The following is a 22,235-nucleotide window of genomic DNA, read 5'->3' on the forward strand; positions in this document are numbered from 1 at the left end:
GAGCAATGAATCTAAATCAAGTGAGAAGGGAAGTCAGAAGGACTTCAAATAAAAGGTAAAAAAAATCCAGCCATTCCCCCCCTCATTTCCAGGTTTTTTGTTCCTTAAAGACTTTTTAGATGTTCTCTGAGCTCATGATTCTTAAGTAGTGACTGAAATTGCCTCCTTTTCATGTTCCTACAATATTAGAGTATCACATTTCTAAAATGAAGTGCTATACCCATGGTATGAAAAGTAGGATATTCTATAAAGTCAAATAACAATTTTCTCTCCAGACAATAAGCTTACCACACCAATTGTTCTCAAGTGACAATAAACATACCAAAGAATGACTTCCTTCTCAAAATTTTAAAGTGCATTTGCTAAAGAACAGGTTATATGATTTGAAAAATGCATACTGAATATAAAGTTGTAATTATTTTAGTTCATCATAGCATTATGTAGAAAAGATAGATGATATTATATAATTTAGCTACAATGGCCAACTAAGTCTCTAAACTTAGAGACTCGAGAAAGAGGACTGCTTGGGAACATAAGTAAATTCTTTCAGGTGTCCAGCCAATTAGAACCATAGATCATATCCAAGAAAGATATGTCTTAATACAGTTTGTAGGCTCCCATATGCTACTTACTACTTCAGATAAAGCAGGCAGATTTTCTTGTTAAACAGAAAACCAATATTTCTATAAAATTTTACTATGTATGCATTTTTCAAATAAATTATTTGAGATGAAAAGAAGGTATGATTTTAATTCTCACTTTACAGAAGAGGAAGCTAAAGCTCAGAGTTCAAAGCTCAGGTTGTAGTAGTGATACAAAACCAGGTCTCCAACCTCCAAAATCCAGACTGTATCTCCTTGTCATACATGGGCCCTATATTCATCATTATATTATCTGTTGCCCTCAAAGAGATAGAGGTAACCAAAGTAGGATGCTTCTGCTATGACCCAGATATAGGGGACAAGACAAATAATTAATTCCAGTAATTGACATTTATTGTGTGCCTACTACGTGCCAGGTTCACAGACACAGCAATAGACATGACAGATGAAAGTGTCTGCCTTGTGGATTTTAATGGAAATGAGCAGGGTAGGGAGAGAAAAGCAATAGGTAAATTTACTTATGAACTTACTTATGAACATACATGATACATTCAATAATAATCAATGTGAGAGGAAAACAAGCAGAATGAAGAGTAGGAAGCTGAGTAGTGGTGGATGCTGATGTTTTAAATGTCAGGGAAAATCTCCCTGAGAATGTGGCATTTTAGCAATAATCTGACACAAGAGAAGGAGATGAAAATGCAGGTAAACTGACATAATTAAAGGATTTAAAGGATTAGCAGGAACAAAACTGAAAATGTGATTCTATCCCAGCTTCCCAAAGCTCCTAAATCATCTACACCCAGGATGGAGGTAGATGGTAGGAGGATGAGCCATGCTGGGAACATCATGGTAGTTTAGCAGGTTCTGGGGAGGAAGCATGCTTTGGGTTGACTCCAGCTGGGAGTCATGCTTTGGGTTGACTCAGTAGTGAGTGAAATGTTAGCAGTAAAAAAAATCAGGGAGCACCACGCTGACAAAATGCCCTGTTTCCTTGAAGGAAATGATGCTCCTCAAACTTTTCATGTAGGAAGAGAGCTCCAGGACAAGGCTCCAACTTTATTTATCCTTTTCTTTCTTTAGACACCTTGTCTTGTTTACTCCTTTTGAACCTATCATTTTTTCCTTCTAATTTCCATATAATAGAAAAAGGAAAGGGGTATGAGAAATGGTAAGTGATTGGAAAGGAGAGTCAAATCAAAGCTGGAAGTTATTCCTCCTTTTCCCCCTTCTCACCTCCTGATAATTTTACTTACTGCTCATCTTAAAAGTTGCATTTTTTCTTGACTATAATCAATGTTACCTATCCTTTTTCCTCATGTAAGTTCAATTCTCTTTGAGAATTTTTAAAATAAAAGTTATGTTTACATGCATAAACAATTGATTCTACTGAGTGATTGATGAGTTTAATCTTTGAATGATTAAACCAAACACTTTTAAACCTTTGTTTTCTTTTATTTAGTGAATCATACCATTTGACTGAACTATTATTGTAGCTAGGAAGGTCAGTTTGGGAATTTCCATTGTGGACACATCCTACAAAGAGAAATAAAATGAAACAAAGCCAGACATCTTCATTCAATTTGGACTGTATAGAAAAATGTTGCCAACTATTTTTACTGTAATATTTCTGGATAATATTGGAAGATAAAAATTCTTTTACTTATTCTGCCTCCCTTCCAGTTCCAGCAGGTGTATTCAATATAAGACCAGATTGCCTTCAGTGATGTTGTCCCAATGAATCATCCATCTGGGTTGCCTTTATATTCTTAAAATTGAAATGATGAATACCTGATTTAAAAATTTTACAGATGGTGTCTTCTTTTGGTTGGCCTTACTTTAAAAGAACATTTATATTTTATCTGTGTCAGGGGAAGCTCCTCATCTCACACAGTTCCCAAGCCTTTCCAACATTTCAAATACTTGCTGCTGTAGAAATAAGTGGAATGCCCTAGCCTGATTCATAAATGCCAGTAGGGTTTAATTCTGCACTTAAATTATGTATAGAATTGGAAATGACATTTTGAAAATTAAGAGTTTGTATAAGTTTAGAAATTCACAGACTTAGAGAAATTCTAATTGGAAAGGTTATTAGTAGTCATCAATTCATACTCACATGATGAATAAATCTACTATATAACAGCGCAGTAGATGGTTGTCCAGTTTATGCTTGGACATTAACAGCATGTCTTTCAAAATATACATGAGACTCATGCTGTGTTTGGTAGAAAAAGAGGTTTGGGGGAGAATTAATTAGAAATAGTCTCTACTGTCTCTATAGAGGTGAATACCTTTGTCTTTATATTTAAACTGTCCAGTCTTCAGCGCAAACCTAAATATCCTCATGTGTTCTCAAAGGTTTTTAAAACTTGGGTTTTTAATAGGCTAGTTATTGTATTTTCATACAATAATAGTCAAGAAATCTAGCCATAATTCAGAAAGAATCATGTACCACAATGTTCATTGCAGCACTATTTACAATAGCCAGGACATGGAGGCAACCTAAGTGTCTATCGACAGATGAAAGGATAAAGAAGATATGGCACATATATACAATGGAATATTACTCAGACATAAAAAGAAATGAAATTGAGTTATTTGTAGTGAGGTGGATGGACCTAGAGTCTGTCATACAGAGTGAAGTAAGTCAGAAAGAGAAAAACAAATACCGTATGCTAACACATATAGATGGAATCTAAACAAACAAACAAAAAAGTCTCTGATGAACCTAGGGGCAGGGCAGGAAAAAAGACACAGATGTAGAGAATGGACTTGAGGACACAGGGAGGGGTAAGTGTAAGCTGGGACGAAGTGAGAGAGTAGCACTGACATATATACACTATCAAATGTAAAATAGAGAGCTAGTGGGAAACAGCTGCATCACACAGGGAGATCAGCTTGGTGCCTCGTGACCATCTAGACAGGTGGGATAGAGAGGGTGGGAGGGAGATGCAAGAGGGAGGGGATATGGGGTTATATGTACACATATAGCTGATTCACTTTGTTATACAGCAGAAACTAACACAACATTGTAAAGCAATTATATTACAATAAAGATGTTAAAAAAAAACCCCAAAAATCTCAAGCCCAGAAGTCAGGTTTCTTGTGTTTGAATGCTAGATTTTCTACTTGCTCACTACCTGACCTTGGACTAATTACTGAATCTCATCCTTAAGATGTAGTAATAATAATACCTCTATTATAAGTTAGATTTAAAAGTGATATTCCACATGGAAGTGTTAATCTCTGCCTACCACAAAGTAAACTTACAATAAATTTCATTATTACCCCTTGTAATTTTTCCTAAGCACAAATTTGAATTGATTAGGCCAGAGGCTAGTTTTCTGTGCCATGCTACATTGGTTAAAAGTGAATAAAGTCATCTACCTACTTGAATGACCAATTCGTCTCTGTTTTCCAGGGATTTGCTAGGTTTAGTGCTGAAAATCCTATATCCTGGGAACACTTCTTATACCTGCACAAACCAAGATGCTTGGTAAGCCTACCCAGAATCTACATCTCCAGCATGGATTTGTGATTCTCTAATTTCATTTCCATCTCTACAAGTTTTTCAATGGAGTAACTCCTGAATTATGATAATTAATTTAAAAAATGTTAAAATTTTCAATATGTATCATTAAAAAATGTAAAGGTTTACTCTAATTTTTGAGTTCTGGATTATGAGAAACATGCTACCTTGTTAAGACAGGTATTATGAAAATGTGGAGGGTGATTATTTTTCTTCCCCACACCTCTTGGGACAAATTTAATTATGAGTGGCTTGCAGGGTTAGTGTCTAGAATGCCTGATTGAAGAAATCTCAAAGAATGTGCTGATTTTCCTCTGAATACTGATCATTTACTTGGAGAGCTATGAACCAATACTCATGAATGATACTTAGGGTATCTGGGAAACTCTTAAAACTGTAATAAAAATTCATATGCATATGTTTGTGTGTGCATTTTTCAGGGAGAGTATTTGTAAATTTCGTCAGCTTTCAAGAGGAAACCATGGTGCCTAAATGTTTAAAGTTCACTTTCTTGAGAAGGCTTGAAAAGCTAACATTTGTACAGTTTGGGTCTACTTGAAACAAGGTTTACCTGCTCTCCTCTTTCTTGGTCCCTTTTAGTCCTTGGATTTAGTGAATGAAGTCCCAGAGGATCACTTCAGAGTAACTTGATTCAAATCCTCTATAGAGTCTCCTTCCCTCACTCGATATTAGACAAGCTTTGAATTGGTCACAAATTTGATTTCAGGATTGGAAAATCTGTATTAGATAGGGCATTTCTATGGGGGGTTTGTTGTTAGAAATAATGAATAACATTATTAACCCTAAGGTAACAGGAAAGATGTGTTGGAAGAAGGTAAACAAGAAGTCTGGGTTGTACAGACAGCATAACTGAGTTATTTACCCTGCTCATGGGCTTAGGTCAGTGACAAAAGAGCACTCCTAATTTTCACATGAAAACTATTTCCTTTATGGGTGCATGAGATAGCACATGCTGAAGGACAATCTGAATGATATCACAGGTGGAAGCAATGTAAATTAGTGTTCAAGAGATGAACTGGGCTGCAAACACAAAATGATCCCAAGGTCCAATAAATAGTTTGTGAATTAGAAATGGGTTAGGGAGAGTGGCTTTGAGACTCTTTTTGAGGATAAGACTCTTAGAGACTCATCTTTATATGGTGTCAGTACATGGGTGCATGGATGGGTGTGGTGATTTACAGGGATATATACAAATTCGCACAGAGATGTAGCAGGAGATGAGAGGTTCTCTGTCATTGGGGCAATAGTGCTCCCTTGTTGGGCACACTGCACTTTGTTGAAAAAGCACTGTACAAAACTTATCCGATTGGTACTTCTAAATTTATTGTCACTAAAGTTAAATGAAACTTCAGCGTTGCTTGGCAATGTTTTTTTCTTTTCATTTTTTCTAAATGACTTATAATTCCATTTAACATAATGTTTATTTCATTACTCTACAGTATTGTCAAACCTCTAGTCTTCCACCCTTTTTCACTGTCAGTAATTGATTACTTCTTGCCTTACGGATAAAGTATAAGCTCCCAGAGAGGAAGACTTTCAATTTCTGAAACCAAATGTACCTATCTACTACAATGAGGGTAATACAGCATCTTCTGTCCATGCCCAGTTCCTTCACTTTTCCTCAAATCCTTCCCTTCCTGCCATCTCAGAAATCTTTACTTTATCTACTGTACTTTACATTACCTGGTGTCTCCTGAGTCTTCAACTTGTTATCCTACGTGAGCATTCTTATATCAGATAATCTTGCTTCTTATCTTAAAAAACAAAACAAAACAAAGAAAAACTCCCTCTATTTTATGTTCCTTCCCACTTCTGCTCTTTAGTCTTCTCTCTCAGTCAAGCATTTTAGGAGTTGTCTCTACTCATTGTCTCCACTTACTGAGCTGCAAATTATCTTCTGCTTCCACTTTCCACTCCAAAACTGACCATGCTAATGCCACCAATGACCACAGTATCACAAAATCCAAAAAGTAATCTTTCATTATCTTAGGTAAAATCTCAACCACATCCAATGCATTTGATTGTTCTTGGAAGAATTTCTTGCTTTGACTCCACCAGAAACGTCTCATTTTCATTAAACTCGCTGGTCACTCCTTGCTGCTCTCCCTGGCTGTCTCTTCCTCTTCTACTCAATCTTCAAAGGTTGACATTCCACCTTGAGCTTGACCCTTCCCTCAGTGCTCTTTTTCTAGGCAATGTCTTATCCTTACATCTCTCAGACTCAACTGCTGACTTGGTCCATGTGTTAAATGCCTCAAACTCAACTTTTAAAAGTCAAATCAGTTCTCTTTCACCACAAACCTGCTCTTTACCCAGGATTCTCTATCTCAATAGACTACACCATCATCAAATATTCTGTTCAATGTGGAATCCTGGTTATCATCTCTGATGTCTCCTTCTATCTCCGACCATACTCAGTTAATCACCATTCCCTCAGTTTTGCTTACGTCTCTCCATATGTAACATCCTATTCTAAATCAATATTGTAGTTTACTTGGTCTCCTCTTTTTTTTTTTTTTTTTTTTTTTGTAATGCGGTACGTGGGTCTCTCACTGCTGTGGCCTCTCCCATCGCGGAGCACAGGCCCTGGACACGCAGGCCCAGCGGCCATGGCTCATGGGCCCAGCCACTCTGCGGCATGTGGGATTTTCCCGGACCAGGGCACGAACCCGTGTCCCCTGCATTGGCAGGCGGACTCTCAACCACTGCGCCACCAGGGAAGCCCTACTTGGTCTCCTCTTATCCACTGTTGCTGCCTCAACATCCTACCTCTTTTTTCTTTCTTCTCTAAGCAGCCACAGTTGTCTTTACAAACTCAGATTTTATCATGTTGCCGCTATTCTAATATCCATCAATGGTTTACCATTGCTCCTAGAATAGCCTCTAAAATCTTTAACCACAAGGTCTTAAAATTATATCACTCTCATTGCAATCTTAGTCTCATATCTTACCATATCTTACTTATCTCTCTGTGATATAGTCACCTTGGACTCCTTTCAGTGGTTCAATTACCTTGTGCTCCTTCACATCACAGCGCCTTCATGCAGATCTGGGCTGCTTTTGCTTTTTTTTCTGCACCTAGTTAATACATCCTTCAGTTTTCAGTTTATAAGTCATTGCCTTCTACCCAGATTAGTTTCCACTGTATTTCTCTCTTAATAAATATAAGAATTGCCATATGTGTAATTATTTGTTTAAAGACTTAATTGCCAGCATGATAATAACCTCCACGAGGCTAGGCATTATCCACCTTATTTACAGCTGTATTATTAGTTATTTCTTGAATGAATGAAGATACTATAATCACATTTATCCTTTTTGATAACGTCTTGACTAATCTTATAACCAAAAAAAAAAAAAAATCACTGAGGGGGGAGATCAATATGGCAGACTAGGAGGAAGCAGAGCTCACCTCCCCCCATGAACACATCAAAAATACATCTACATGTGGAACACTTCTCACTGAAAACTAACTGGAGACTGGAAGAAAGACTCCTGTACAACCCAGGCTGTAAGAAAGATACACATGGGATCAGGTAGGAAGGGAAAAGAAGTGATTAGTTGGGGACCTGTGCCCTGGGGAGAGACTAAGAAGAAGTGGGGGTTATATGGGTAGACATCCTCTGTCTGGGGAGTATGTGGTTCAAGTCACATGTTGGGCACCTCATCCCTGGGGGAAAATGAGTCTCCTTGTCTGGTTGGAGGGCCAGGGGTACTAATAGGAAGGCTGTGGGAAGCCTGGACTCTGCTGTGAGGAGTGCACACGTACTTTCTTACTCCCAAAATAGGGCAAAGAGGAAGGATTGAAATGGCATGGGTTGCTGGTAGGTTTCTGGTGACCACCCTGACACATGACCCAGCCTGCCCCAAGCAACCATTCTGGTCCCACTTGCTTTCTGACTGTAGCTCCACTAGGGTGAAGGCCACAGGGGCTAAGGGGAGGCTCAAAAGCAACTGTGAGGCACAAAAGCAGCTCAGACCCAGAGGGACATCTGAATAGGGTGGGGGCAGCCAATACTGGCACTTACACAGGCACTGCATCAGAAGCAGTGTGGGTCGCTGACTGCAGCTAGGGCCACATAGCCCATACCCATACCCACACCAAACAGCCACACCAGCTCCTCTTGCTCCAGCACTGCTTCCCTCTGGGACAGGGATGCTGGTGCTGGGAGTGGGAGAGCACACACTTAAGGGGAATAGAACCAGCTCAGACCGGACCCTCAAGGCTTCTAGTCTGAAGACCTGGTCCCATACCCAATAGGCAGTGATGGCCTCTGGGCAGAGGAGAAGCTCCAGTTCATACCTAGCTCTCACCTCAGCCCCACCATCTCCAGCCCCACTTCCTACCAAGACGATAGCCGCCAGCACACTCTGAGGAAAGATGCGACTTTTGTTCACATCAAATCCAGCTCTCCTACCAAAGCCACTGGGCACATGCAGACTGCATAAGGATGCTCCCACACAAGGACACCCCTTCAAGACTGCAATGGGTAACTGTTCCACCTAATTTCATATAGACAAAGTTAAGCAAAATGAGAAGATAGAGGAATTTGTTTCAGGTGAAAGAACAAAAGAAAACCCTTGACTTGCCACAGCAATCTTGAGATAAAAGAGTAAAGCTGGAGGAATCAGACTCCCTGATGTCAGACTATACTACAAAACTAGAGTAATCAAAACAACATGGTACTGGCACAAAAGTAGAAACATAGATCAGTGGAACAAAATAGAAAGCCCAGAAATAAACCCACATGCCTAGGGTCAGTTAATCTACAACAAAGGAAGCAAGAATATACAATGGAGAAAAAACAGTCTCTTTAATAAGTAGTGCTGATAAAACTGGACCGCTATGGGTAAAAAAGTGAAATTAGAACATTTTCTTACACCATATACAAAAAATGAACTCAAAATGGATTAAAGAACTAAATGTAAGACTTGAAAACATAAAACTAGGAGAGAACATAGGCAGAACACTTTTTGACATAAATTGTAGCAATGTTTATTCAGATCTGTTTCCTAAGGTGGGGGAGAGAAAAGCAAAAATAAACAAATTGGACCTAATTAAACTTAAAAGCTTTTGCACAGCAAAGGAAACTATTGAAAAAATGAAAAGAAAACCTACTGAATGGGAGAAACTATTTACAAATGATATGACCGATAAGGGATTAATATCCAAAATCCATAAATAGCTCATACAACTCAATATTAAAAGAACCAAACACCCAAGTTAAAAAATGAGCAGAAGGCCTGAAAAGACATTTTTCCAAAGAAGACATACAGATGGCAACAGGCACATAAAAAATGCTCAAAATCTCCAGAATGGATAAAGAAGATGTGGCACATATATACAATGGAATATTACTCAGCCATAAATAGAAACGAAATTGAGTTATTTGTAGTGAGGCAGATGGACCTAGAGTCTGTCATATAGAGTGAAGTAAGTCAGAAAGAGAAAAACAAATACCGTATGCTAACACATATATATGGAATCTAAAAAAAAAAAAGGTTCTGAAGAACCTAGGGGCAGGACAGGAATAAAGATGCAGACATAGAGAATGTACTTGAGGACACGGGGAGGGGGAAGGGTAAGCTGGGATGAAGTGAGAGAGTGGCATGGACATATATCCACTACCAAATGTAAAATAGACAGCTAGTGGGAAGCAGCCGCATAGCACAGGGAGATCAGTTCAGTGATGTGTGACCACCTAGAGGGGTGGGATAGGGAGGGTGGGAGGGAGGGAGACACAAGAGGGAGGGGATATGGGGATATATGTATACGTATAGCTGATTCACTTTGTTATACAGCAGAAACTAACACACCATTGTAAAGCAATTATACTCCAATAAAGATGTTAAAATAAAAAATAAATAAATGCCCAAAATATTAATTAAGAATAAAGACATATACGTGGTAATATTTGTAATAAATAAATAAATAGATAAATAAAGTATACATTCAGTATATACCAAAAAAAAAACCTCAAAATCTCTAATCATCAGAGACATACAAATCGAAACCACAATGAGATATCACCTTAAACCTGTCAAAATGGTTAACATCAAAAAGTCTACAAATAACAAATGTTGGTGAAGATGTAGAAAAAATAAAGTCCTAGTACCCTGTTAGTGGGAATGTAAGTTGATGCAGCCACAATGGAAAACAGCATGGAAGTTCCTCAAAAAACTAATATAGAAGTACCATATGATCCAGCAATTCCACTGCTGGGTATGTAACAGAAGAAAATGAAAACATTTTTTCAAAAAGATACATGAACCCCAATGTTCATAGCAGCATTATATTATTTATAATATCCAAGATATGGAAGCAACACAAGTGTCCATCAACAGATGAATGGATAAAGAAGATGTGGTATATATATATATATATATATATATATATATATATATATATACACACACACACACACACACAATGGAATATTACTCATCCATAAAGAAAGACAAATACTCTTTGTTAATACTTATATGTGTAACTAAAAAGTAAAACAAACAAATGCATATAACAAAACAGAAACAGACTCACAGATATAGAGAACAAGCTAGTGGTTACCAATGAGGAGAGGGAAGTGGGGAGGGACAAGATAGGGGTATGGGATTAAGAGACACAAACTACTATGCATAAAATAAATAGCAACAGGGATATATTGTACAGTACAGGGAAATATAGCTGTTATCTAGTAATAACTTTTAATGGAGTATAATCTATAAAAATATTGAATCAATATGTTGTACACCTGAAACTAATATTGTGAATCGATTATACTTCAATAAAAAAATTACTCTGGGGCATAGTAGGTGTTGATATTTTTTACTTTGTGGTAAAGGAAGCAAGATATAGAAATTTGTTGTTTGCTTTGGAGGGGATGTCATGGTATACCTCTGACCAGTGGACCTCCAAAACTGAAATGGCAAATTTCTCAATGTTTAGGATTTATTTCTCTCTCTGTAATACAAGTGTCTTACCAAGCCCTCCAGGGGCTGTGCTGTAAGTATAAAATACATCCTGGGTTTCAAATACTTCATGTAAAAAATGTAATATACCTCATTAATAATTTTATACTGATTTTTACATGATGAACTGGTAATATTTTTGGAATACTTGGTTAAATAAAATATATTACTAAAATTAAACCCTAAAATTTCTTTGAAAATAATACAGTAAAACCACTGCTTTAAAAGTTTTCCCACGTGTCAGACTAATGCATTTCCAGAGGTCTTCTCAACTGCTTGTAATGTCCATTTCTTTTAATGTATGTATTTGTTTGTTTGCCTGCTTACTTATAATATTATAAATATTGCAAACAGTATTCGAAGCTTATAAGAAACAAATAAATAGCTGTGCCTTCCAAGTATTGTAAATAAACACATAACATCATCAAAGAGTTTAGCTGAAAAGAATCTAAATTACAGAGGTATGAGTAGGGATAAGGAAACAAACAAAGGTTAGTGACACACTCAGAAACTCGCACCAGAATGAAGCCATTATCATTCTTAGGACTGAAATGGGAAGGGGAGGGGACAGTGTCATTAGAACATTACATAAATTAAACCTGTGGAAGAGGGGCCTTTCACTTGAAGCTGAGACATGGAAGAAAACAGATTCTGCTGAAGTTCAGCAAGCCTGGAAGGGACCAGCAGCAGGCTGTGTGGAGAGATAATTCCTTCACCTTCTCCCACATTACTGTCCTTTAGTCTCTTCCCGATGCCTGCCATGGGTCTAAACCAACATGAAACCCGAGGACATTGGTGACAGCAGGGTAGAAAAGAGTACAGAATACTCTGCCAGATAGAGTTAGGTAGGTGAGAGAGCTTCAGAGAATACCCAGCACACATCCTTTCTTTCCTAATATTGTGTAAAGATGGTCCCTAACTTATAACTCCTCTTGTTTTAATGTCTGTGGCTTTGTCTCTTTTAGATAGCCTAACAGAATTTAGTTCTCTCATTTCAAGTAAGACCCTTAATCATGATTTTCTTAGATGCTTTCCATACCATACTAAATTAGGGAGGTGAGATGACTTAATAAGAACATGTCATTAAGGACAACACATAAAATGTAATTTTCCTTATGGAAACTTTTTTCACACCACCACCACTTGAGTAAGATACAGAAATAAGTTTTTATGAAGCCATGACCAACATGGAATTGGTATCATCATGACTAAAAGAAAGTTATTGTTGTGTACATGATATCACATGTATGCCTATAAATGTTTTAAGCCACAAGTGAACTTGATTTGGACAAATCGAATAACAGGCAAGAAACCAACAAAGTGGATAATAGCCAATAAAAGATTTTGTAACTAGAGTATAAGATTTAATTCTACCTTGGAACGCATTTGAATATTGTAGGTCAACCTCCTATTACTTTGCGGTTTTGAGCTTGTACTATGAAATCTATGTTACTTGGACCATTAATCAAGAATGCTGTTACCTGATAATAGATATTCTATTAGGTTGAACCATATGAATTGCTGATAGTTACCCACTTTGACCTATAAACACAGTTAAACAGTGATACTACCTAATATGTAATGCATGTTAACTCTGAGTTTTAAAATAAACGACCAGATAAATACATGCATTCTTGCTTTCTGATGTTTATTAGTTTCCTCAAGGTCCTTGGCCTTTTAAAAATGGCATTTATTTATTTGGTAGAATACTAGCAATTTTGAGGGAAATATACAATACTTGTATTATAGCCAGTGCCAACAAGTGCATCTGTGCCAGAATTAATCTCTTTGACATAGCACTGTGTGAAAGTAATTTGTTTATCTCTTTCACAGTACATGCTTGTACAAAATTCTTTTTTTTTTAATGTAACACATAGACTCATCTCTTTCATTAAGCTCTTTGAATGTAATCAGATGTTGTGGTGATGAGGGAATAACAATCTCTCTAATATATTTTAAAAATCAAAAATAACATAGCTACTATTCTTCTTTAGCACTTTCACTTTTTATAAGAATGTTCCATGGGATATACTCTTATTCAATTTTCACATTTTTACTCCTGTAAATTTTAGCAGGAGCTGAGAGAATTAATGAGAACATCCTTTGACAGTATTTTTCAAACCTCTAATTCTGAAGATATTTGGCTACTTATTTGTTGTTGGAAACAAACTATAATTTTGATGTGTTAAAGACAGTAAGAAACATATACAATGCCTATTTTTAATACAAACTTTCTCCTATTGGTATTGTATATTACATGTTTGTCCAAGGGAGATATGTAAATGCTATCTAGAGAGATGTTTATTTTAGGTTGTGATAATTCATAATGTAAGTAATTTGCTTTTAATTGATGTTTAAATTTCTATGATAAAATGCAATCTAAAATAACTTACAAAATAAACCATTTTTATACTTTAATAAAAAGGAGTGGGTTTTTCATATGTTTCTGGATCTTAAATAGAGGATTGAAAGTGAATATAATATCCTTAATTTCAAAACTATTAATTAGCACATCTCAAAATCCTGTTCCACTAAAATTCATTGTAAGAAAGGAGTAAAGAATAAAGAAAATAAATAAACAGAAAGGAAAGGAAAGGGAGGAAGAGAGAAAGGGGGAAAGAAAGAGAGAAAGAAAGAACAAGAGAAAGGAAGAAAGAGAGGAAGAAAGAAAGAAAGAAAGAAAGGGAAAGAGAAAAAAGAAAGGGAGAAAGACAATAAAACTAAAGCAAACTCAAATCAATAAAAATAATGGCAGGAATTATATCCCAGTGTGTGGAGAGTTTATTCTCCATGTTTTCTACATTGGCTGCCCCTGTAGTTGACTAGAGATGTCAGGTGACACTGACCTGGGTCATGTGTGGTAAGGGATGATAAAGGATGGGAGAAAAGCCCTCCCTTTTCACCTTGGCAGGCCTTTTCCTCTATATCACCATGGTTCCAACTTTTGTTTTTAAAGGAGAGTTTTAGGTGAAAGCAACAAGTCTGAGGTTACAGCCAAACGTGAACTGGGGGAATTACTATAGCAATGGCTACCTCTGCTCAGGTTTAATTCTCAGTTATCAGCTGGACATTTGCTCAGGGCAAGTGGTCTCAAGGATTTGGCTTACAGTATACTTTTTCAATTCCTGATGGAACTGGAGAAGCTGCCAAAAATAAGACAAGACTAAGAATTAGACTCTCTAGACAGCTGACCAACTACTTTCTATGTGTTAATAACTGAGTAATTTCATGTCCCAGAGCCTTCCTTTTCTCACATGCAAATTTGTACCTGGCTTGCTGGTCTCAGGGAAGTCTCACAGGCTTAGATGAGAGAATATATACAAAAGTTCTTTAGCAGCTACCAAATAATATGCAGGTGGAAGGTGTGGGGTTACAACTGTATTAATAGCTAATTTGAATTCATTGATCTAGAAAACATCTCTGGAAAAGCCAAGAAAGCATACATTCACAGAAAGAAAGAACTAAATCATTTGAACTTTTGAACAATCTCTATTCTTAGGGGCTGTACATGTACCTCTATTGTAAAGATACAGTCTATAGCTTTGAGTCTTAAACATAAGAAGTACCCAATACACTTAAATAAAAATGCGGATACCCTGACCATATCCCTTGTGATTCAAAGTCAGTGCATTTTCACAAGTCAGATGATTCTGGTGAAGAGATCAGTATGGAGTAGGACTGCCCAGTTTCCATGCTTATGCAGAATATCCTAGCATTTAAGAGTGTTTGCCTTTCCATGAGCTGTGTCACTTACTACCTATGTACCTTTGGGCAGGCAATGTTATGGACTGCATGTTTGTGTCCCACCGAAATTCATATACTGAAGCCCTAATTCCCAATGCGATGGTGTTTGGCGATGGGGTCTCTGGGAGGTAATTAGGTCAGAAGGATGGAGCCCTCATGATGGGATTAGTGTCTATACAAGAAGTCTAAAGGAATCAAATCCTGTGTTATCCAGATCATTATTTCTTACTATTTCCCTTTATTTTATTTTTGTCCTAATAACCCCCAATCTTCCAAGTTTAATATGCTTGCTATATTTGCTATGTACTGGCAACCTTCTGTATCCCCCATTCCCCATCTGAGGATACAGAGGGCCGACTGTAATATGTCATCTTCTATAAGGGACTTGAGCATCCATGGATTTTGGTATCCCTGGGGGTCCTGGAACCAATTGCCTGCAGATACCGAGGGATTTTATATTCATCAAATGCATACTCAAAATGTTAGCAAGTAAAATGAAAACAAGCAAATGAACAATGAAGTTTTTCTCCATATACTTAGAATAATTGTTCATCAGTGGACCTGTCTCACATGCTGGAAAGCATTGCTTTGTTTTGACCATCCCTTGGGAAGCCCCTAAACTTTAATTCCAGCAAAAGCAACACATTTACAGTTGCCTGTAGGCTTGGATGTCCTATAACCAACTCTTAGGGAGGCATTTTCTGAAAATTTCAACTTTTATTTTTAAATCTCCCAAAGCCTTAAAAAAAGTCACCCTTGTGGGTGAGCCCTGAGAAAATTCCATTTATTCCTTTCCCAAGATGGAGTTAGAAGTTGGGAGTCTCCATCTGTCATCCTCTGCTCACACAGCCTTGGTGTTCCTGACTCAGCATCTGAAATGAACACATTTTCCATTACAGTTTGGTCGATGCATCAACTGTGACATTTGACTTTTACAGATTAAGGAAAGAAGGTGTCCCCTTATGTGCTGCTTGTGCTGCTTATTTTTGATTTATTGCATGTTAGATTTCAGATCTTCAATTTGCATCTTTTTAGCAAATAGTGTCTGAAGGTTGTGTCTTAGCACATGTCTGGAGTTGTATGTACATAAAATAAAGGCAAATTCAAATGGCAAAGCTCAGAGAAGGAAACTAAGGACACATCATTATTGTTTAACCCCAAATGTTCTCCCCTTTCTGTTGCAGAAGTGTCAGAATACAAAATGGCATCATTTAAAAAATACTATTTCTGAAGTTGCTCATTGACAGTTTTGTTTTTTTTTACACCTGGATTGAAAGCAATGGTTGACTTCTTAAAAATATTTTTTATTGCAGAATATACTATAACAAAGAGAATGTTTTTTTCTAATTCATGTAAGTTTTTTAATTGTGCTATGATGAATGCAACCAGAAAAATAACCAATTCCTTCTAACAGAACCTTCATTAAAACCATTTACAAAAGCATGCTGTTTCTCCTCTTTTTCATTCCGTTAAGAAGTACTATTTAGATAATAACAGCCATATAATAGAATTGCCTATTTTGTATGAAGTCTCTTATTTTGTTATTAAGTAATCAGCTTAGATGATTGGATTCTTACTAACCTCTGCCACTCAGAAGTCCAACTATATGAGCCAGGTACAACCACTCAGACTCAGTTTCCTCAACTGGAAAATGGGACTAATAATAATTGAGTTAACAGTAGCCTTGTAGACTTGCTAAGGGAATTGAATGAGAAGTTTTATGTGAAACAGGTTTGTAAATTCTATGGGACTATAAAATGTACAGCAACATTGTAACATAGATAAACATATAAATTATATCATTTATATAACATAAATTACCACATATTGTAATTATTTAACAACAATCACCAATATAATATGACTTTATACATTTAAAGAGTGACCAGGATTCATAAACACTCTTTCAATTTCAAAGTTAATCATCCATATACATCTAAAAGGGCACTGATGTGTAATTTTTCTACAGGTTTGCTCTTTAATATTATTTCTGGATCATTTGTGATCAACATGGATTTTAATACTGAATTAACTAGTACAGTTGCTTAGAATTTTAACTTTTTATTTTGTATTTTCTACATGACTTTTGCCAGAGTAGCCTTGTTAAATTGAGCTATATAAACATATAATTATTTATACCAACTCACGTTAGGTCTATGGTTTACGGACTGCCAATTTTCCACCTATGTAATTATAGCTGTAACAGGTTTTCAGTTATTTGAACTAAAGAGTTCACTGTCTTAGAATCATACTTTTTATTCTTCCTTGCAAGTGATACATTCACTAGGTTTTTAAAGGTAAAATTACTTTATACGTTATATATACAGACACAAACTGTGTATGAAATGTATTCACAATTCTTAAAAAGTTGGTAATTCTGAGTTGAATATATGTTTCAGAAACAGTAAATGAAACTTTCACTTAAAAAGATGTTCTTCATACTTTAAAATAACTTTAATTTCCTTGGATGTGAGTACTATGTAATTAAGTAATCCCTGTTATACAGAAAAAATGTGTTAGATGTAAATACATAATTCTGCCACCACAGCTAACAGAAATGTTATCATTAAGTGTTTTCTACATTTTGAGGAAGGTAATAAATATCCCAAGGTCTCCAGGTTTGTCCTTTTTAAATTTTTTTGAAAGAAGCATTAAACATGTTGACTATCCATTTCTAGCAGGGAAATAGGAAAACACAGAAGACATAGTATCAAATACTTTTTGAGGACTAACATTCTGTTTGTCAACTTTGGCTACCAGAAATGACATTATTAACTAAAACTCGTTATCATAAAGCAACTCTGGTAGCTCTCACAATTCTTAATTCTCTAAGTTGAAATATATGCACTTTGCAATATTTCAATTCCCAAGCTGACCTCTGGGTTTTTTTTAATGGATAATTTCCACGAATTCATTCAACTTTTTGTATGGGGTCTAGCTAGTTTTTGGTGGACTGACTTGGTAATAAGTTTGATCTCTTGCCTACTTCTAAATCATCAACGCAATTCACATACTTGTGTCTAGGTAAACTCAACACCCACTGAATTTAGAGTTATATTTTCACCATTAATTCTGGCAAATTTTTTTTATAGCAATGTGGAATGTTGGCAAAACTAGACTTTTCAGGGTAGATCAAAGAAATTTGTGTCTGAGAAAGAAAAGGTTGACATGATGTACTGTTACATTTCTGAGCCAAATATGTATGTTAGACCCATTTTCATCAAGCCCAAGCCACCCTCAGAATGTGCCTGATTTGGATCAAACTGTCTTTTTTTTTTCACCTCCAGAGCTTGGCCTTACTTATCTCTCTCAAATTTTTCTCAGAACAAACGAGCTAAGAAATTCCTGAACAAATTTGTGAAGTTCCATAATTACTAATTAAACAAATTAAATTTAGCAGTTTCTCTGAAAACTACTGGTCAAAAGAGAAAAAAAATACACTAAAAGCATACTTGTGAGTCTATGTGTTTTTCCAACATCTCCTGAATGAATTCTCTTGACTGTATATGATGGATCATTTGGAGGCACGCATAAAAGAAATTTGATGTAAGTTAGTTATAGGCAGAGACAATATTTATGCTCAAATTTGAGATAATTTTCTCTATAGTTTTATTGCTTTCCACTAGTAAAAGATTACATTTAATTCATTCAATTCAGATGATTTCAGACTTTTTCCCTGCAAGTAATATTAATTGTATTTGAATTGCAAATGACCACATAATATCATTTTAAATTTCAATCCTTGGAACCAAAAGATTTTACTAAAATCCACACAGATGTTCAACATGAAAAATGTTTACAGACTTAATGAATGAAATGTTTTTGGTCACTAAACTTTTTGACATTAACAAAATATTTTTAAGAAAAGAAACCCATTTTTGTGTGTGGCCTCATTTACACAGCAATTGTGTGTGCAATCAATTATTAAAGCTCCTCGGTTTCTATATTACAGTTTGCAAGACATAGAATAGTGTTTGTAAAGTAAATGTCTCAACTTCTGCTTTGAAATGAAAGGGACAAGTTTTACTATCCAGTCTTAAACAAATTTTTAGTTGTTTAGGGAAAAAGAAAAAACTATGGTTTTCAGATATTGGACAACAGACAGTGAAATTTGTGATATTGGAGAAGAGGGTAATAAGCAACCTTAGTCCTACAGTTGCCCCAACTTACTGCCTTAGGAGTTTCCAAGCCACAGTACAGAGAGAATGCAAGCAAAACCATGCAGTTACCTTGCACCAAGGAGACAGAATTGGAAGATTTGGTAGAACAAGGAAAGAATAATGGTGGAGAGAAAGTTGCAGAGAAAGAGAATGAGCTCCAGAGATCTATCAAGGGTTCCCTCCTCTTAAGTCTTCAGCCAAATACTGATCAGCACATGAATCTGAGAAAACTGCCAAGGCAGGGAAAAAACTACTTGTAAAGTGCAGACAGAAAAAGCCTTAAGAGTTGATATTCTCAACAGTCAGGACAGAAAAACTGTATAAAACACGGATGACTGAGTAAAGTGTTAGAAAAAGGCATTGCCTAGGTAGTGGAGAAAAATTAGCCCTGGACTAAAGGCTTTTTGTTCCCACCTAGCAAAGTTCAGAAGCAAGTTTCATAAAAGATCAAACTATTTCCACATGACTTGAGAGTTCCAGAAATAAAAGTTCAACAGTACTTTAAAAAATACAAGAATATTCAAATAAGTAATAAGAAAATTTTCCAGAAATGGAAAACAAAGCTCAGTGAACAAAGAACAGGAAAATTAAGACAACTATAATAAGACACAGCATTAATCACATTGATTAATAATACCAGTGACAAAGAGAAAAATCTTAAAGACAGCTTGAGAAAAAGAAATTGTACATATAAAGAAATGAAGATCAGGATGACAAATTGTTTCTCTCAGGAAACAATGCAAGCCAGAAGGGAGTGGAACAATGTTTTTAATATACTGAAAGAAAAGAAAATTGTCAATCTGGAAGTTTATATCCAGTATAAAACCTTTCAAACACTATGACAAAATAATTTTTCTAGGATACAAAATATGAAAAAAATAACTACTATTAGACATGCAACATAAGAATGTCAAAGTAAGTCCTTCATGTAGAAGGAAAAATATACCAGATAGATATCTGGATCTACAAAAAAGAAAGAAGAGCACAAGACTTAGTAGCATATACATATAAATTAATATTTTAATTAAAAAATCAGTTTAAAAGATAATTATTTCAGTAAAAATAATAACATTGCATTGTGGGGGGTTATAACAAATGCAAAAGTAAAATTTATGACAATAATGTTAAAAATGTTGGGATAGGTGAAAAGGAAATATTTGGTTTTATACAAAGTAGTATATTATTTGAAAGTAGATCATAGTAAGTTAAAGATATGTGACAGAATCCCTGAAAGCAAGTGCTAAACAAACACACACAGGAAATTAGAGCTAATAAACCAGAGATAAAATGAAATCATAAAAGATAATTAATTCTAAACAAGGCAGAAAATGGGGTAAAAAAGGAACAAGGAGCAAATGGAACATACAAAGAAAAATAATAGGATGGTAGATTTAAACCCAGTCATGTCAATAATCACACTATATATAAATGGCGTAAATACTTCAATTAAAGGGTAGAGATTATCAATTTGTCTGATTGTATATAAAAGTAATACTCTACTATTTGCTTCCTAGAAGAAACTGACTTTAAATTAATGACACAAGGAAGTTGAAAGTAAAATGGTGGAAAAGGATATATCATTCTAACACTAATGGGAGGAAAGTTGGAATGTTTTTATGTAAATTATAGAATTTACTAGTGATAAAGAAGGTCATTTCATAAGGATAAAGTTGTCAATTAATCATGAGGATACAACATAATAATGTTTATGTTCCTAACAACAAACGTCTAAATACATGAAGCAAAAACTGTCATAACTGAAAGGATAAATAAACCAATTCAAAATTATAGCCAAATATGTCAACACCAGTCTCTCAATAATTGGTAGAAAATATACAATGAAAATTGGATCCATAGAAATGCAGAAGACTGGAAGAGTACTATCATCTACTTAATCTAGTTGACATTTAGAGATTATCTCTTCACCCAACAGCAGCAGATATACATTTTTTCAAGTGCATACAGACGTTTTCAAGCAAATCATATTCCAAGTCATGAAACAAGTCTCAATACATTTAAAATTTTTCAAATAATACAAAATATGACCATAAAGAAATTAAATTAACAATCAATAAGAGAAAGATATCTTTAAAAATTTCCAAAGTTTGGGAACTAAATAACTTACAAAGAGTAAAAGCTAAAGAGTAATGCAAAAGGAAGATTAGAAAATATTTTGAGCTGAATGAAAATTAAAATAATATATCAAAAATTGTGCTGTGCAGCCATAACATTTCCTAGAAGGAAATTTATAGCAATTAAAAATAAACTCAGAAAATTTATCACATCTTTTAAAACTTAAAAAAAAAGAGCAAATCAAACCTAAAGTAAGCAGAACAAAGGAAATAATAAATATAAGAAAAGAAACCAATGAAACATAAAACAATAGCAACAGAGGAAACCAATGACATCAAAACCTGGTTTTCAGAAAGAATCAATAAGATTTATAAATCCTTAGTCAGATAAATAAGAAAAAAGATAAGACAAATTGCCAATATCAGGGATGACAGAAAGACGATCACTGCAGAATTTACAGAGATAGGAAAGTATGATAAGGAAATAATATAAACAAATTTATGTCAATTTATTCTATAATTTAGTTAAAATGGAAAAATTCTTTGAAAGACACAAACTACTGGAACACCCCACCCCAAGAAGATAGAGATAGACATATTGAGATAGAGAAAGAAATGATAGATAAATATAAATAACATGAACAGCCTATATCTATTAAATAAACTGAATTTGTTGTTACAAATTATCTTAGAAAGGAAACTTCAGACCTAGAGGACATGACTGGTGAATTCTTTGTAACATTTGAGAAGAAATAATGCCAATTCTACACAAATTTTTCCAAAAAGTTAATGAGAAGAAAGTATTTCCAAACTTATTTTATGAGTCTGATATTACAACCAAACAAAAACATTAAAAGAAAAGCACAGACCATTATTTAACAAGAAAGTAGATGGCAAAACTTTTAAAATTTAATAGGAAATGGTGCTAAAACCATTGTATACATATATGCAAAACAAACAAAACTCCAAAACAAAAATATCTTCAATTCATACCTTGCACCATGTAAAAAAGGAATTCCAGGGGCTTCCCTGGTGGTGCAGTGGTTGAAAGTCTGCCTGCTAATGCAGGGGACACAGGTTCGAGCCCTGGTCTGGGAGGATCCGACATGCCGCGGAGCAACTAGGTCCGTGAGCCACA

The 22,235-nt window shown here is 35.4% G+C and overlaps 1 long non-coding RNA gene across 2 annotated transcripts in view; it reads left to right on the forward strand.

Moving 5' to 3' along the window:
* Positions 1-22,235, forward strand: part of LOC113627335 (uncharacterized) — a 174,531-nt gene that overhangs the window by 104,588 nt on the left and 47,708 nt on the right. For both annotated transcript variants that reach the window (XR_003435524.1, XR_003435525.1), the window contains exon 5: positions 4,024-4,098. This is a non-coding gene — a long non-coding RNA (uncharacterized LOC113627335). The remainder of the gene's footprint in view (positions 1-4,023; positions 4,099-22,235) is intronic.

The sequence above is a fragment of the Aethalodelphis obliquidens genome, unplaced genomic scaffold, assembly GCF_003676395.1.
Source record: "Aethalodelphis obliquidens isolate GAN/ISIS:26980383/991018 unplaced genomic scaffold, ASM367639v1 scaffold2, whole genome shotgun sequence".
Taxonomy (NCBI): Eukaryota; Metazoa; Chordata; class Mammalia; order Artiodactyla; family Delphinidae; genus Aethalodelphis; species Aethalodelphis obliquidens.